This window comes from Meriones unguiculatus, chromosome 3 (assembly GCF_030254825.1).
Source record: "Meriones unguiculatus strain TT.TT164.6M chromosome 3, Bangor_MerUng_6.1, whole genome shotgun sequence".
Taxonomy (NCBI): Eukaryota; Metazoa; Chordata; class Mammalia; order Rodentia; family Muridae; genus Meriones; species Meriones unguiculatus.
This window is the reverse complement of record NC_083351.1, coordinates 139,453,934-139,470,400: the sequence shown is the minus strand read 5'-3', so window position 1 is coordinate 139,470,400 and position 16,467 is coordinate 139,453,934. Positions and strand designations below refer to the sequence as shown.

The 16,467-nt window shown below is 46.2% G+C and overlaps 1 protein-coding gene across 1 annotated transcript in view; it reads left to right on the top strand.

Moving 5' to 3' along the window:
* Nucleotides 1–1,328: 1,328 nt before the first annotated feature.
* The window catches only part of Jcad (junctional cadherin 5 associated), a 76,343-nt gene continuing 61,204 nt past the window's right edge, over nt 1,329–16,467 (top strand). Inside the window, exon 1 of the mRNA XM_060380653.1 lies at nt 1,329–1,470. The gene's annotated coding sequence lies outside the window, so the exon portion shown is untranslated. The remainder of the gene's footprint in view (nt 1,471–16,467) is intronic.

Here is a 16,467-nt window from a genome sequence, read left to right as displayed (position 1 = left end):
GAGGCTATCTTATTTTCACAGCAGGCACTTGGGTGTCTGTGGATTTCGACAGGTCCTGGGTATCCTTTTCAGAATGGAAACCGTGAATGAGGTGGCTGCCGACCAACAAAATTTCACAGACGAGAGCAGGCTACGGGTGCCATCTGGTTCAAGCAAACACCAACCAAGCCTTGCTCTGGTGGACCTAATTTGAGACTGTTCATTTATTTTTCAGTTTACCAGCTCCTGTCTGCCGGCGCGATCTGACTTTGTGCCTTTACGGTAGGTCTGGAGAAGGGCTGCCGGGTGAGGTCAGAGAGGGAGTGAGGAAGAAGGTGAGCCCTTGCAAGTCTGTGGAGAAAAGAACATGCTTAGAAGTACAGGCGCCATGCTTCCTTGAAGGGTGCCACCCAGCCACCCTTCCAGCTGTCTCACCCCTGCTCTGGACTGACTGGCTGCGACCAGGCAGCTGTTTTTAGACACGAGACGTAGTTCGTCCCTGTGGTGACTGTGCCTGTGATAATTTACATTTTGGTACAAAAGCATCCCAACCCCTTTGAAATGAAAGGCTCTCTATAAAACTGAGTTATGGCTCTGCTTAACGGGAGCTCCGCTGGGTTTCTCCAAAAGTGGAATTAAACCCCTTTAGCATCTGAGACTGGCCGCCTGGAGAGGCGCCTTGGTCATTTCAGTAGGCCTGGTTCTTGCTGCTGATTCTCTGTGCAGTAAATCACCCTCCTTCAAGTTCAAAGGCAATGTTTGCATTTGCCAAAATCCCAAGGCAGAGGGACCCTGACTGACCCAAGCTGTCTCTGTGCTTCAGGAGTTGTTCAGGAGGCGAGAACACTGCCTTCCCCCCACCCACAAGCCACGTTTGCTCATCTGCAGGCCGATCTTTTCTAGTAAAATAGCCCACAGTAGCGATTTTATCACCCTTTGCCTTCCTGTGATCCCCAGGACACTGCCTCTGTTTGTACACCAAATGTGTGGCTTGGCCCTAATCCTTTGCTATCTATTAATAAAGCTCCCTTCTTTGAGCAGAAAGGCTGTCAACAGACTTGACTTTCCCAGTGCTGAGTTCAGGACTCCACATCCGGGCTGCCCAGTTCAGCGCTGGGCTTCTTCATAGACTATTCGGGAAGGCATACCGTTCAACATGCTACCTCCCCATTAAAAAAAAAAAAAAAGTTATTAGAACCTCTCGTTTAGGAAAAGGTGGCTGGGAGTTCTTTGGATCCCCCGCCTAGCCTTACACCTGATAGGACAGTTCTATTCTCTGGAGGTGGATGGCACCTGTGTGCCAAGAAGCCTCATTCCCGGCCCTCCTCCCTCTGACTAGAGGCCTCTTGGGTAAAATAACAGCCTCTATTCTGAGCTCACACATAGCACTTCCTTCTATCAGAAGCAGATTTGGGATTTAGAAAACTCTCAGCAGAGGCTTCCTGTGGCTTCTAAAGAACCGACAGACACACAGAGGATCGGAGATCTCAGGTAAACCACCCCCCCACCCCCGTCCGTTTCTTTTCTTGTTTTGTTGAGAAGCTGATGAAGAAAATAGAGTTTGGCAGGAGCCTCTGCTCTCTAGCTTTATCCTGATGGAAGGGATTGTTTCTATTTCTCTGCTCGAGGAATAGAGACAGGAATCTTGTGGAGGGAAAACTGCAGCGTGTTCTCTGTGGAGGGCTGGGTGTCTAGGTTGCACACAGGCAGGGTGCGGCTTCCTTGGGGTCCGGCTAATCCTCTGCCCCGGGACTTGTCACGTGACCATTTCTTTAGGATGTGGCTCTCACTGAGTACGGTGACACCGGTTCTCTTTCCCTTGCTGTTCCTCTTCAAGCAATCGGGCACTACTCTATCCTATTCCATTTTTAAATGTGAAATCTGTTCTTGTGTGTTCTATTTGCGTACTTTCTGAACTTCTACCCCTCTCCGGTGATAGATTAAAGATCTGTCTGAAGTCTATTGTAACTTGTGTTAACATTTTCTCTGAATACCAACAACTACGTTCTTCTGCAAGAAAAGGATGATTCATCTGCCAGATGGACCATTTCTTCCGAAATTTACCACCACCCTCTCCCTTCTTTCGTAAAGCCTATGAAATCTGTCACCATATCTCACTGTGACTGAATAAGGTATTCATTGGTTCTTCTCATTCTCTCTCTCTCTCTCCCCCTTTCTCTTTCTCTCCCCTCCTCCTGCCTCTCACTTGACAAAAATTTCGTTTCTATTAGCTGCTAGGCCCCAGTTCAGTGGAACGATCCTTGTCAGTCAAATGAACATGCTTCCTGTTCTGTGCTAGAATGTCCTCAGAGGTGGGGAAAGCAGTTTCCAAGAATACCAGGGACAACCTTGGGACGCGTCATGCGTTCCACTTCCTCCTGTGTCCATTCAACCACCGCCAACCAATGGCAGGGAGTGCAAAAGGATGTGCTGACCTTTGAGCCGTAGACTATGGATGAGGTTTAAGTGACCACACGGGCAGCGCCACTGAGAACACCCATGCATCAGGTACGGAGCTAAGCACCCTGCAAACACCAATGCTGTTCTCGGTAGTCTTCATTTCACAGGAGCTCCCCAGGCCTTGTGCAGACGAGGATGAACAGTCACTCGGGGCTCTACGCCTCAGCCTGAAACCATCACTTGTAATACCATAAGTTGCCCGAGATGAAGCAGCCCCTGGACTGAGACTAGGAGGATCAGGGGGTCACCCCAAGGGCCAGTGTCCTTCTGTTGGTAAGGAATCGCTAAAGGGCCTGGGTTATTGGGGGGACGGTGTGGTAGCTGATGCCCTGTTGTGGGGGGTGGGGTGCTGGGAACAGCCCTTGGAGGAAACAGGCTGAGGTGGTGATCAGATTGAGCAGAGCTGTCTGTGTGCTGGGGGGCCTGCTTCCTCACCGAAGCCACCTCTTAGCTGATCGCCAGTACTACACCCTCCTGCTTCAGGGCGCCATCCAAACCTCATCCACTAAAGCTCCTTTCGCACTCCTATCCCAAGAACACCCTGTGACCTCTCTCATTAACTTCCTTAAACATTGAGGTAAAATAAGTATAAAGCGTCGTTTGCCATTTTTGCCAAGTGGGCAATTTAGTGGCATTTAGTATATTTTGTAATTCTGTGTAACCATTGGTACTGTCTGGTTCTAGCACATTTCCATCATCCCCATAGGGAATCTTATGCCCACTGACCAGCCACTCCGTCTCATCCTGTCTCCAGTGCTAGCAGCCACTAAGCTTTCTATTTCCCTGGGCATTCTTACTCTGTGTGGGAGCTTTCATTATACAGCCTTTGGGTCTGACTGATTTCATTGAATCCTTTATTTCTGTGGTGCTTCAATGGAGCTAGGGGCCACACACATATTAGGCAAGCAGCCTACCGCTAAGGACACCCCAGCCTGCTTGGTATATTTCTAACCTTCAGTCATGATGCAGCGTGTGCCAGCATTCTGCTAGGCTCTGTGGCTGGCCGCTGTTTCATGGTACAGGTACATTACGGCTCGTTGAACCGTTTACCAGTTTGTTGTCATTTTGGCTGTCTCTACCGTTTAGCTATTGCGGATAGTTTCACACGAACACGTGATTTCAGTTCTCTTGGACACACATGTAGGCGTGGAAACACAGGATCATATGGTAGTTCTATGTTTAACTTTCTGAGGACCAGCCAAGCTGTCTTCGCAGTCCCGCCACCGCTGTGGGCGGACTCTATTCCTCCACATCCCCATTGTAAACACTCGCTTTCTGTTGCTTTTTTCCAAATCCTGCCTTCCTGGTGGGTGTGGAGCGGCATCTCACTGTGGGTTTGAATTACATTTTCCTAGTGAGGGTGTCTTGTCCTTTTGTCCCAGTGACTTTTATTTCCTTCCTTTGACTTTATTTTTTTTTTCTTGCACATCTTTGTTCAAGTACGTGAAATATAAGCAATCTGCTCCTGGGATGGCGTAAGCTTTATACAGACAAGGACATTCTGTGGACATCGCTGTAACTCCATCCCTATTCCAGTGCTTAGTATGGAGTCTATACATATGTAAAGAGTAACTGAGAGGAATATCATGGTTATTGCCCAGTCCTGGACTAAGAACCATCCACGCTGAAAGCAGATCCACGGTATGAGCAGCTCAGCGAGGAGAGGGTTTCAGCTGGCCCACCCCACAGTCCTCATCTGCCCTGCCCCCCTTGTTGATGGGTCCTCCCACCCCCAACCCTCCAGCCACTGCTCTGATGAAACACAGGCTGTGGCAGAGAGACAATCCAGAGGTGAGGAGAGCCAGGCCTTAGGCAGCAGCAAAGCATAGTGGGAGAAAAAAATAAAGAGGGAGATAATGAAGGGAAAATGGAAGTTTAGCAGTCTCTTTCGGGAGTGTCTATCAAAGATAACTCCAACTCTCTGCCCTGGACAGTGATGATGGAAGGGAAGCTAGGAGCAGAGGAAAGGGAAGGCTGATGTGTGTTTGAGAAGACCAGAGACCTCAACGTTCAGATCAGAGGGGGAGGGTCAGGTGCAGCTCTATAGCTGGCAGAGAGTACAGGATGTGAGGACACAATACTGAAGGATTCTGAAGAGGGATGGAAGGAGGCTGGTAGCCATCTCCTCTGGCTGTGAACACCAAAAATGTACTCATGTGAGGAGCTAAAGGCTGGAGTCATGAGCTGTCTTCTCCTCAGAACTTACTACTTGGTGACTGTTGTACTATTCTCTGCCTGGTCCTCTCTCTAACACAGTGTTCATCTCCCCCTAGCAAAGGTATCCCAGTCACAAGGACACAGGGTGCAGGTACCTTGCCAGTGTGAGCTAGAACAAATAATGGCTTCTGAGAGTCATACAGCCACCCTGACATCCTGACACTCTCATCTTAGCCAGAGCTCTTGACATATTTTGGAAACAGCCTGCTAAGCTGTCCCAAGCAGAAGAGTGGCACTAAAAGACAGGGGTGCACACGCATTAAATGTGTTGGCAAAAAGTTTCTGGAGGTTGAACTTTACACAATTCAAAAGCAAGTATGAGCGGTTTGTTCATTCTGAAATAGTGGGGATTTCTTTCTCCCTCCATCCACCCATCCCTTCCTCTTTCCCTCTTCTTTCTCCACCCTTACTTTCTGCTTGCTGAGATGTATCAATTTTATATCTAGGAAGATGAAGAACTTTTGAAAAATATGTCAAAACATACAGAATACACAGTGTGTAAAGTATATTAGTTTAAAAGGCTTAAATGTTACAAAGTGCTTTAGAAAGAGTACAGTCCAGTGAGACCATTTCATTAAATAATACAACAAAACAGCATTTTCTTTTAAACGTGTTGAAAATTCAAATTAAATCTAATTTTTATCTGAAATATAAAACAAAATTGTATTTATTCATGGAGCAAACCGGTGTGTTTTTGGGTTTAATTTAGTTGCTAACTAATATGTCCATTTGCCTGACAAACATTTATAGACGCTCTGGACAGAGCTACCGGGAGGGACACACAACACCCTGCCTATAATCTTGAGTCTTGAGTGATAGGATGGCCACAGAGGCAGCCAGTAACCTCAGAAGAGCAGTGAGGAGAGGCAGGAGCTGGATGGCAGGCCATTAGGCCCTGTGCTCGCAGCTGTGGTCTCTCTGCATTTGAGCTAGAGCCTCCTTAGCATGCCCATCTAGAGGACAAGAATGGGCAAATCTAATAGGCAAACAGTTTGTGTTCATCTGAGTTGCCCTCTGCCTATGTGGGCTTTGGGTTGACAATGTTCCACAGAGTAAGTGCTTGCCTGCCCCTGCCACCTGTGTCTCTTTAAAGCGACAACTTCCGTAATAGCTTGGGGGCTAGCAGAGGTCACCTTGTCCTGAGGGAGTGGTTCTTTCTAGATGTTACCTCTAGGAAATAAACACTTAAAAGAGGTAGCACCATCAGGCTAAGGCTGGATAAGAGCCAATTCCAGATCTAAGATGTCAGTTGCTAGGCTGACTCTTAACACAGAAACATTAAACAGCCTTTGATGTTCACACATGCCAGATGTGGGTGTCACACTGCTGTCATTGCTAACCTGCCGATGACAGACACAAAACAAACACTGCACCGGTGTTAGGCCTCAATGGATTATGTGATAACAATATAATTCATTATTATAAAATAACAGCCTTGCATTACTACTATCTTACAGCTTAAAATTAATATTTAATTATATTGTTTTCAACATGTATCAACCAAAGATGAGACTTTGGACCATAAATGGCAGAGATAGGTCTTGGGGGATTAAGGGCACAGCTGCAGGGCTAGTGACCTCGTCACCATTTTCTATACGAGCTATAGTGAGGGTATCACAAAGCCCCTCTCTCTATGTGTTTCCTCCTCAAGAAATTACGGCCCATGCGGTTCATGCACTCAAGGTAACACAGAACCTGAGTTCTGCTGGTTTGTTTAGGATAACGTGAATCTAGGCAAGCCTCCCTCACGCTTCTTCTCATGAAACTCCACATCTCTGAGTTTCAGTCCCCCGATCTACTAAATCAAGAGAATCAAAGCTCCCCACAAGAGGAGCTCTGTGACAACCCATGAGCTGGTGCACACAAAGCTTTTAGCACGTCCAACCCGTGTGAGCTGTCCTTCTCCTAGGTGAGTCTCCCAGAACAGAACCCCACTGCTATTCTGCAGCAGCCACCAGCCTGGGCTTCTCTTTCTTGAGAGTGAAGACACAGAGTTTGCTTCTAATTAAGCTGTTGTTCTGCCCAAGAGCCTGTGGCTGAATGAGCCAGAATCCCGCAGTGTGCCAGGAGACGTTCCAAGGCTGTGTTCTTCCTTCTTACAGCCTTCTCGGTCCCCTGAGCTCGGCACCCCCAGCCCTGGGCTCTTCTCTCTTTCCCTGGCGATCCTTTATTCTTAATGCCCTTTCCATGCCTCAACCTTTGGGAGATCCAATCAGTACTGGAGCTGACATCTTCAGTACGGTCCTAGTTCCTCGTTACCTTAGTGGTGCCACAGACAAGCCTTTCTCGGAATGGCGACTTCCGTGTTGTGCAGCAAACTCCTTGGGATTGGAAGCAGATCCTGTTCTTTGCTGAGTATCCCATAGTGATTTGCACACACCAAGTAGCAGAGGAGGTTTGTTGAATTGAATAGATGATTCTCTAAATGTTTATTATTGGTGGGTTATTACAGTAACAACAGAGGGAGGGTGTGTGTGTGTGTGTTTGAAAGAGAGAGTGAGACAGAAAGAGAGAGACAGAGACAGAGAGACATATAAAAGTGTCAGAGGATGGTTCATTCCCTTCCCTGCAACCTCATATGCATGCCAGTATCTTGTCCTCAGTAGATGTTTCACAGATGTATCTGCCATAAATAAGAATGTAATTGTTCCTTTAAGACAAAACAAAATTTTAATACGGCATGACAGGACACTGTAGTTAACAAAGTTACAATTTTCATCACAAATACTATGCTAGGATAGAGTCAGGGATTTTTTTTATATATAACATTTATACAACTAAATACAATCTATATTAAAATTATTTTGTAATGTGTATACCTACTATATATATGTGTAATGTATGCATAAATAGGTATAATATATACATAGTGATATAAACACACACACACACATACACACACACACATATTTGGCTTAAACCCTAGTATGCCACTCCCCCTACCACACACACACATACAATGTAGCCTCTGCCAGGATGGAATTTTTTCTTATCTTTCTCAAGGCATTTCTCTAGAACAGTGCCCAGGACAGAGCAAGCGATTAAAAGACACTAAAGAAAACTGTGAAGCTGGGTTTGGAAGCTCAGGCCTATAATTCCAGGACTGGGGAAGCTGAGGCAGAAGGATCACTTAGAGACTAGCCTGGGCTACAGAGTGATAGCCCATCTCAATACACAGAAACAAAAACCAAGCGGGAGAATAAAGATTTATATTAAAATTTAGTAAGGAACAAGGTCTATTCAAAAGAGAAAGTCATAGAACTGGTGAAGAAACACATACTAAAGAAAAAAAAAAGCTGATGGCATTGTCAATTAGTTGGACTGGGAGAAGAAAGATAAGATCAATGAGATTGTTTTAATCCTGATTTCTTTAGGCAGAAAGTGGAATGTGAGAGGAAATGTGGATTTGGATTTGGGAGGGCTCCTCAAGGTTTGACAGTGTTTGGCTATGATCTTCCTTTGTGATGGTCTTTTATGTTTCAGATGGGTTGGGGCTGGAAAGAGCTGGGAATGAGTTTAAGTTTCATTTCCATTTTCAAAGAATTTTCTTTAACAGAGAAAACGAAACAAATAAACAAACAAATAAATAAATAAGAGTTCATAGGAAGAGGACGGATGGGTCAAAGATAAAGTGCGTGGGGAGGCCGAGAGCTTGCAAGAAGCTCAAGTGAAGGAGGCACTGAAAACACGAAGGTGGCAACATTGCCAAGCACAAGGCCGCAGGAGGCAGGGAAAACAGAAAGACAGCAACATTGCCAAGGACAGGGCCACAGATGCACAGCAGCCTGCCAACATGAGCTTCCTGGCTTTAACTCTCAGGGAAACGGGATGATTCTGAGGCTGTGTGGTAAATGGAACGGGAAATGGAGATGGTTGAGGCTTTCGTGACAACCCATCATTGGACAGCAAGAACTTTGGAATGGTGCTTCAAGAGTATGTGAGTCATCTCAGAGACCGAAGAGGTTCTGAAAATATGTGAAAGTGTTAGAAAATAGAATTCATTCCCTCTTTCACCTAGCTTTCTTGGGCATTATACAGGAACAGGGCATATAAAGACGAATGAATCAGGACAGACCCAACCTTGCTTGCTTGGGTTTTACAGAGGAGAAACACTCAGAGTGAAGACGTATATTAAGCAGAGGCTGGAGGGTCTGTAATTCAGATGGGAGCAGGGCTAATGAGGGGATGAGGTCTTGATACATGTTGCCAGAGGCTTCCTAAGTGCCTGAGATCTGAGCATGGCTGGGAGCCACCCAGGGAGGCGGGCTAGGGTAGATGGAAGAATCATCTAAGACAGAAGTTGCATGGGAGATGGATGGTGAGAGCTCCAGGAAACAGTTGCAGGATAAGCAGTAGAGCTGGAGAACAGTTAGGTAAACTGAGGCACGGGTAGACATGGATCAAGCTACCTCAGGCAGAGCCAAAGACAAAGCTAAGTATGTGAGGTTCTATCCTTGAGACCACTAGGGTATCGTGAGGGGCTTTGGTTTCTTCTTGTGGAGATAAGCCAGGACCAGTAGCTATGTGCTCCCAATGACTCAAGCCACCTATTCATGTCTCTTCTGCTTGGATGGGTCTGAATTAGACTTGTCCATTGTCACCCCATCCTCTGCTGAAACACCCATTCCTAAAATCCACATTCTGTCTGCCTACAACACTAAATGTTATTTCTTTTAAATGTGAGGGCCTTTGTGCTTATATCCAGAAATCCTAGACTCTTCCTCCCTTCTGTGTACTGGTCTGTTTTCAAATGTTTTACTTTGGGGCTGTTGTCACTGTCCTTTCTGTTTCTAAATGGATGCTTCTAACCTGCTGTCAGATTAAAAAAAAATAAGAAGGAAGCTAAGTAGATGGTTTCTGCTATGCCTTGACACAAGAACTTCTTTAGTAGGACAAACATGAGGGTTCCTTCTAGCCATGGCTAGTTCTCCAGACAGTAAGCTGGCTGGAGGGGGGGCCCACTTGGCTCCTCAATGATGCGTGTCCCATGAAGCAGCCACTAGCCACATGTGGCTCTGTACATTTCAGTCCATTAAATCTGAAGGCCGTTAAGAATTCAGACACTGGTTGCAACTAGCCCCATTTCCAGTGCTGGCTGGTCACATGTGGCTCAGGGCCACTGTGTTAGATTGCATAAGTTGCACATTTTAATGTTTGTGGAAAGTCTGGTTGGACAGTCCTGTTTTAGCATCCTGCAGAGTTCAGGAGCCAAGTGATCCTGGCTACTGGCTCCAGTCCTGCTAAGCCTCCATTTGACAGCAAGTCTAGGCACGAACCAAGTACAGAGCTGGATGTGGCCTTTCTTGTTCTGCTAAGCTTACAAAAATACATCCTGTAAATTATTCCTTGCAAAACTGTTATAATTACTGTACTGCTATTGAAGAAATGCTCAGAGTTCTGCTATTTCCAGCAGAGAATGGACTCAAAGCTAATTAAAATTCTAGAGTTGCTCACTGAAAAACTGGAGCACTTGCCTGACTCACCTTCCCACGGTATCTCCAAATAGCTTCAAGTCCCATACATGTCAGCAGCCTTCACGGCTTGAGAAATTCCATGACCCACCCAAACTTTCGTCCACCCGTCCCTCCACCTCAGCAGGTCAGGTCTGTGAAGCAGGTACAACAGATTTTGTTCTTTTCCATTTTTCTAAAGAAAATTCATCCTCCATTCTGAGCTCCGAATAGCAAATCAGAATCGATAGAAGGAAGTAGTCCCAGCTGAATGTCATTTAAAAGTCATGCCGAGGTGCCACGAATAACACATTGGTGCATCTTGGTTGTTGGGTACCAGCTAGAGAATAAGACCCGTGCCTGGATTCGCATCAGCATCCTGATGGAGTTTATCATCAACTCTGAGCCAAGTCATGACTGCCAGCGGAAGCCTTTCTACACCTGACAGATGACGAAAATGAGGTACAGAGGGCTGGTGGTACATTAGTGGTCCAGATCCCAGAGAAGCTTGCGGGGCACCCCCACAGCAGCTCCTGCGGCGTCTGCATGACTCCTATGGGCTGGATCCTGCCTTTTGATTGGTAGGGAGAGAAAAAGTGAAACACGGGTTTGTCTTGTCTGATTTTTCTGAACTGTGGTCAGTTAACATAAAATGCATCATCAATTTAAGAGATACTTCCTTTGTTTTGCCAGATAAAGTAGACAAATTATTTATTTGGAAAAAACAAGGCAAATAGAATGAGAGAGAAGCCTTGCATAAGAGCTGTGGGGTGAAGGGGCCAACAGTGTCTGCCTCGATTGTTTTTCACCACCCAGCTCCAAGAGCACACTCTCACCCAGGCAAATCTTCGGTTCCAGGATGCTGCACGGCTTCTTGCTGTGCAGCTTAGCTACCTGCCTGAGTGACTCTGAGGACTTTCTGAGCATCTTTCATGCCTCAGGCTTTCATGAACCAGAGATGACTAAGACTTGGGCCTTGCCTGGGAGAAGCTGGTAGTCTAGCCTGGGATGATGTTCTAGTCTCATTTCTGTTGTTGGGATAAAATGTACAGACAAAAGGCAACCTGGGGAGGAAGAAAGTTACTTCGTCTTACAATTTCGGGTCACGTTCATTGGTGTGCAGAAGCCAAAGCAGGAACCTCCCGCAGCTAGCCACATCACCTCATAGTCAACGGCAGAGAGAAATGAACACGTACAGACTTTCTTGCTCATGTGTGTTCTGCCTGAATTCTTCATTCTTACACAATTCAGAATCCTTTGCCCAGGGAATGGTCCTGCCCACAGTGGGCTGAGTCTTTCAATATCAAGTAACTTGATTAAGACGGTCCACCACAGGCATGGTTTTTGCTGCCACCGTGTATTATTGAGACTCTTTCCAGGTGGTTCTAGGTTGTGACAAGTTGACAAATAAAGACAAGGGCGCAGAGGTGGACTTAGCGTCAGCGGCAAAGTCAAAGGGAACGCTGGAAGAAAAGCTCTTAGAATCACATCACAGCTGCCAGGGCACCAGCTCAAATGCACCCGGAACTTAAATCCAGATCTCTTAGGGCCAGCAACCTACACGGATGATCTGAGTGGAATTGTTTCCGCTGAGAACGAGATGTTGTCCTTGCAGATGAGGATTCAGTGTGCTTCTTTCCAAGGAAGTAAGCGAGTAGAGTAGGTAGAGATGGGAAATTTACACACCTTCCTGAGTGTGAGGCTTATATTGACAGACAGTGGGCAAACTAAATATAGAGATGCATGGGAAGGAAGAAAAGGTAGGAGTGGGTGGCTGGTGTTTACTCAGTCCAGAGTTATATGAGAACAAACTTGCCCTCTGCGGGGCAACAGAGCCCACATTGCACAAAGGCAAACATGGGCCACAGTAAAAGTCTTCTATTCCCAACACAGTGACTGTCTGTATGTACTGACATCAGCACACCACTCCCCCCCCCCGTACACAGTTCACAAAGCACTTCTCCCCTTCCACATCTATTTTCTAAAAGAGAGACTCCATTAGCTCAGTCTGGCTCCATTCTCCCCCTAACCCCTAAGTACTGGTGCAGGCAACCATCCTCTGCTTCCAATGTGATAATGAGGCAGCCCCTCACGGACCTGAAAAGGTAGCATTCTTTCTTTTCAGAGTTGGAAGTTGGGTCACACTCAGGGGGTTCTTGTGGGCTTAGCAAAGAGCTCTGCAGTATGGTGCCCCAGAAACACCAAGCTCTTCCCGTCCACAGAGAACCCCTGGCACATGCAAGCAACCAACAAACCAGCATTTGCCATTAACGAGGACTTTAGGGCTTACTTAGCTCCTTTCTGTTTTTTTTTTTTTTTCCTAACATTTGATGGATCGATTGATTGATTGATCAATTGATTGATTGAGGGAGGGTGGGGGGGAGAGTGTGTACATGCCAATACATGAATATGGAAGCCAGACAACACTGTGGTGGAGCTGGTTCTCTCTTCCCACGATGTGGGTACTGGTGAGTGAACTCAGCAGTCAAGCACTTTTACCTTCTGAGCCATCCCAATGGCTGCTTCAGTTTTGAGACAGAGTCTTACCAGGCAGTCCAGGCTGGCTTCAAGCTCATAATCTTCATGCCTCAGCCTCCTGAGTGCTGGGATTGAAATTACAACACCTACTTCCAGAGTTTATTTGGAAGAACATGAATGTCCAAACACTTGCTGAATTTTTTTTGTGCTCCATCCCCAGGGTTCCCTTGACTTCAGCGCCATCAGCTAGAGTGCAACCCTAAACATCCGAGCATCCCTGTGACAACAGCTGTTAAAACCCAGTGGCCACAGCTCAGCCTGTAGCTGCAGGAGTTGGGGAATAGAAGACATTGAGCATCCTTATAAACCAGACTCTCAGCTTCTTTCTATTAGTTTCCATGGTCCCAGTGGGGCTAGCTTGGAGATTATTTCTGTCTCTTCTTTATAGGCAGGTGAACACACCTCCAGTTTCTTTGACATAACACCTCTACATCTTCAGAACCAACATTCAGAAAGTACCTTGTATGCAAGCCTGCGGCAAGCAGATCTCTGTGAGTTCGAGGCCAGCCTGGTCTACAAAGCGACTCCAAGACAGCCAAGGCTACACAGAAAAACCCTGTCTCAAAAAACCAGTCAACCAACCAACAAATAAACAACCCCCCCCCGAAAAAATAAGGGTTCATTTTGTTGTGTGATTTTAGTGTCTACATTGAGCATGGCCGTCAGGCCAACAACCTGAGTTTAGTCCCTGGAGCACACACAAAGGTGGAAGGAGACATCTTGACAAAGTTGTCCTTGGGATTACACATTTACACCATGGCAGCTGTACCCCCATACATGCATCATGTGCCCAAAAGCAAACACACACATTATCATCATCATCAATAATAATAATAAACAAAAAAGATAATTATACTTAGTACATTATTTTAAAAATTATGTAAAATATCTGTTTTCTGGCAAAACCCCTGGCTGAGAACATTTTGCATTCTTTTCACTTACAAAATTAGCATAAGTTTTCTTTAGGGACTCAGCCGGTTTTGTATTGCTTTAACAGAATTCTGAGCATTTTTATCAGGAAAGAGGCTTAGTGAGCTCACAGTTCGGAAGGCTGAAAGTGTAAGGTTGGGTGGTTCCCCCGGGCTTCTGTTGAGGACCGTCAGCTGCATGATGAAGGGTGGATAGCATCATAGTGGGAGACATCACAGGGTAGGCACAAAGCGAGGAAGAAGGGTCATATTGTTCCATCATGACCCATGAAGAATCTAAGCCATCCCCATTAGTCCTTACTCATTCTGAGACAAGCACTATCCTAGTGCAAAGGCGGCCATGACCTAGTCACCTCCTATTAAAAGTCACCCATTAAACGTTCACCCACTGAATGTCCCACGACTTTTCAACACTGCTATACCGGGAGCCAAGTCTCCAATACAGGCATCTTTGGTGGACAAAATAGTGTCAGGGACATATTAAGCCACCACGGGACATCCCATCTCTCAATAGCACCTCACAAGAGCTGCTGGAGCAGCTAGCTCATGGAGCCAGGCTTAAAAACTGACTAAACTCCTTGGTGTCCTCTCCAAGCTTCATCCTCTCACAGCTCCGTTCATTGGGTCTCAGTGATGATGTGTCACTGACGTCAGGGGTTGTTCAGATACAGTCTGGGAAGTCTTCAAATGCCATGACCCACGGTGCTGGCTCCAGTGTGGCTGAGTCTTGCCCACAGGCAGGAGAAAACTTGTTCTGGAAGACTCTAAACCACTCGTGTGCCCTGCCTGACACAGGGCTTCAGGCCTTGTGCTGAAGGTCAGGCTCTTGCCACTGTTCACTTAGCATGCAGGGACGACACTGGCCTGAATGGCACTCTCAGCAGGGGTCTGATGGGTGAGGCCATATGACTCTCACAGTCTTGAGGGCAGTAGAAGCTCCAGAGCGTCTCCACAGGCTTCGGGGCATAGGAGCACGTGACTGCCTGCCTTGGCACCCACACCTACTCACTGCCCCCCATACTGGCTGACTCCCCTATCCGGCCTACCCTTCCCCCCTCTATTCTTCTTTCTCCTTCCAGGGGGATCCCTGTGTGTGGGAGAGCATGCGTGTTTTGAGTTTAGTCCCAAAGTACATTGACTTTTAACAACTTGAATAGAGTTAAAAATATCATCATAGCTATCATGAGGAAATTCAAGCAGGTGATCATGTCTTCCCGTCTTTCCGCCCTCTACCTCCTACAGCCTTCAGAGCAACTCTGACGTCAGTTCCCATGTGTTGCTGCCACCTATCTTTAACCAAGTCTCTGCCCAGATTTTGACAGTAGCTTCCTTTAAAGAAAAATGAAAGCAGAAACTCTGGTACGCTATTAGAATCTCGTTCAGAAGCACATCTATTTTTGAAGCTTTTCCCCCTCTTCGCTCTGTTTAACAATTTTTTAATTACGCCAGACAACTGTCAAAATCATATTGCCGAGCTCCTCACCAAGCTCCCCCCCCCCACCGTGTCTTTAAGTCATTGTATTGTTACTTCTCTAGAGTTGGAATGGAGGGTGGGGACAAGCCTGCGCACTTGTGGTCTGAATAAGTCAATGGGCCTAAAAAGAGATTAATGAGTTTGGCTGGTCCAGGTTCCATGCAGCCAGGCCCTGTGCTCCGTGTCTTCTAGGATGGCACCTGCCCCAGGCTAGCATTTCTAACCTTGGCGTGGGGTTTGGCTCCAGTTTCCTCCTTTGCCCTCCATCGATTTTATCAATAGTGTGTTCGCTAAGGTAGAAGTAGAAGCCAACCTTGAGCTGGTAATAGCCCACCCTCCCACCCTGTGGAAACAACTGTGTCACAAAGGTTGGCATTTGTCTCCCTGAGTCTCTGGGAGTGGCTGTAATTGTTTTGAATATGTGTTGGGAGCAGGGAAGTGTATTAGGTGTCTTTCTCTAGTTTTCGAGGGAGGGTCTCTCACTGAGCCTGAAGCTGTCTGCTTTGGCCATGCTTGCTGGAGCCATCCCCCAGGTGTTTCCGCCTGCTAATGTTGGGATTGCAGACATGCACGGCCATGCCCAGCTTTTTTTGTGGGTGCTGAGGGCTTGAACTCAGGTCTTCTTATTCTTACCCATGGATCCATCTCCCAAGTAACAACTTAGATTTATCATACTGAATTTCAATCAATAGTTTTTGTTTGTTCCTTTGGGGGAAACACTCTCGTTATGTAGCCCATGCTGGCTTCAGACTCTTAACTCCTCCTGCCACAGGTTCCCCAAGAATGAGGACTAGAGGTGTGTATTCTCCTTGCTGATAGTGTTCAGTTTCTAGAGTGAATTCAGACCTTCGGCTGAATGTGGAAAAGCACTTGGGAGGAGACGAGAAGAAAATTCAGGAGGTTCCCATTTCCTTTCTCCTAATCACTTCTTCTCCCCCTCATCCCAGGCAGCTGCCCATCAATTCTGAAAATCCTTTATCCTAAAAGGTCCCTCAAGCCCTCTGAAAGTAAGGACACATACATTATAGACTTTTATTGATTCTAGACTATTTGGGAGTATTGTTAGCTTTTGACACAAAGGAATAGGCAGAATATTATTTATCACACTGCTGTGCTCTTCAGCTTGAAAAAATATATATATATATATATTCCTAAACTAAGGATGGTAACACTTAGCTAAATAATCCCCAGTTAAACTGAGAAGGAAAATGTGAACATCTTCGCTCATTTTAGATGAAATTAAGCAGGTTATATATGTAGTCTTTTTAATTGTTTTCATAACCAGAAGCGAAAATAAAAGAAAGTTGCCATTTTACATGTATTTAAAAATAATGGTGTCTTTGTGTGCTATTGATAACCTATATATAGTTACATATGGTTATGAGTGTGTGAGTGAGTGTATGTAAGTGTGTGTGTGTGC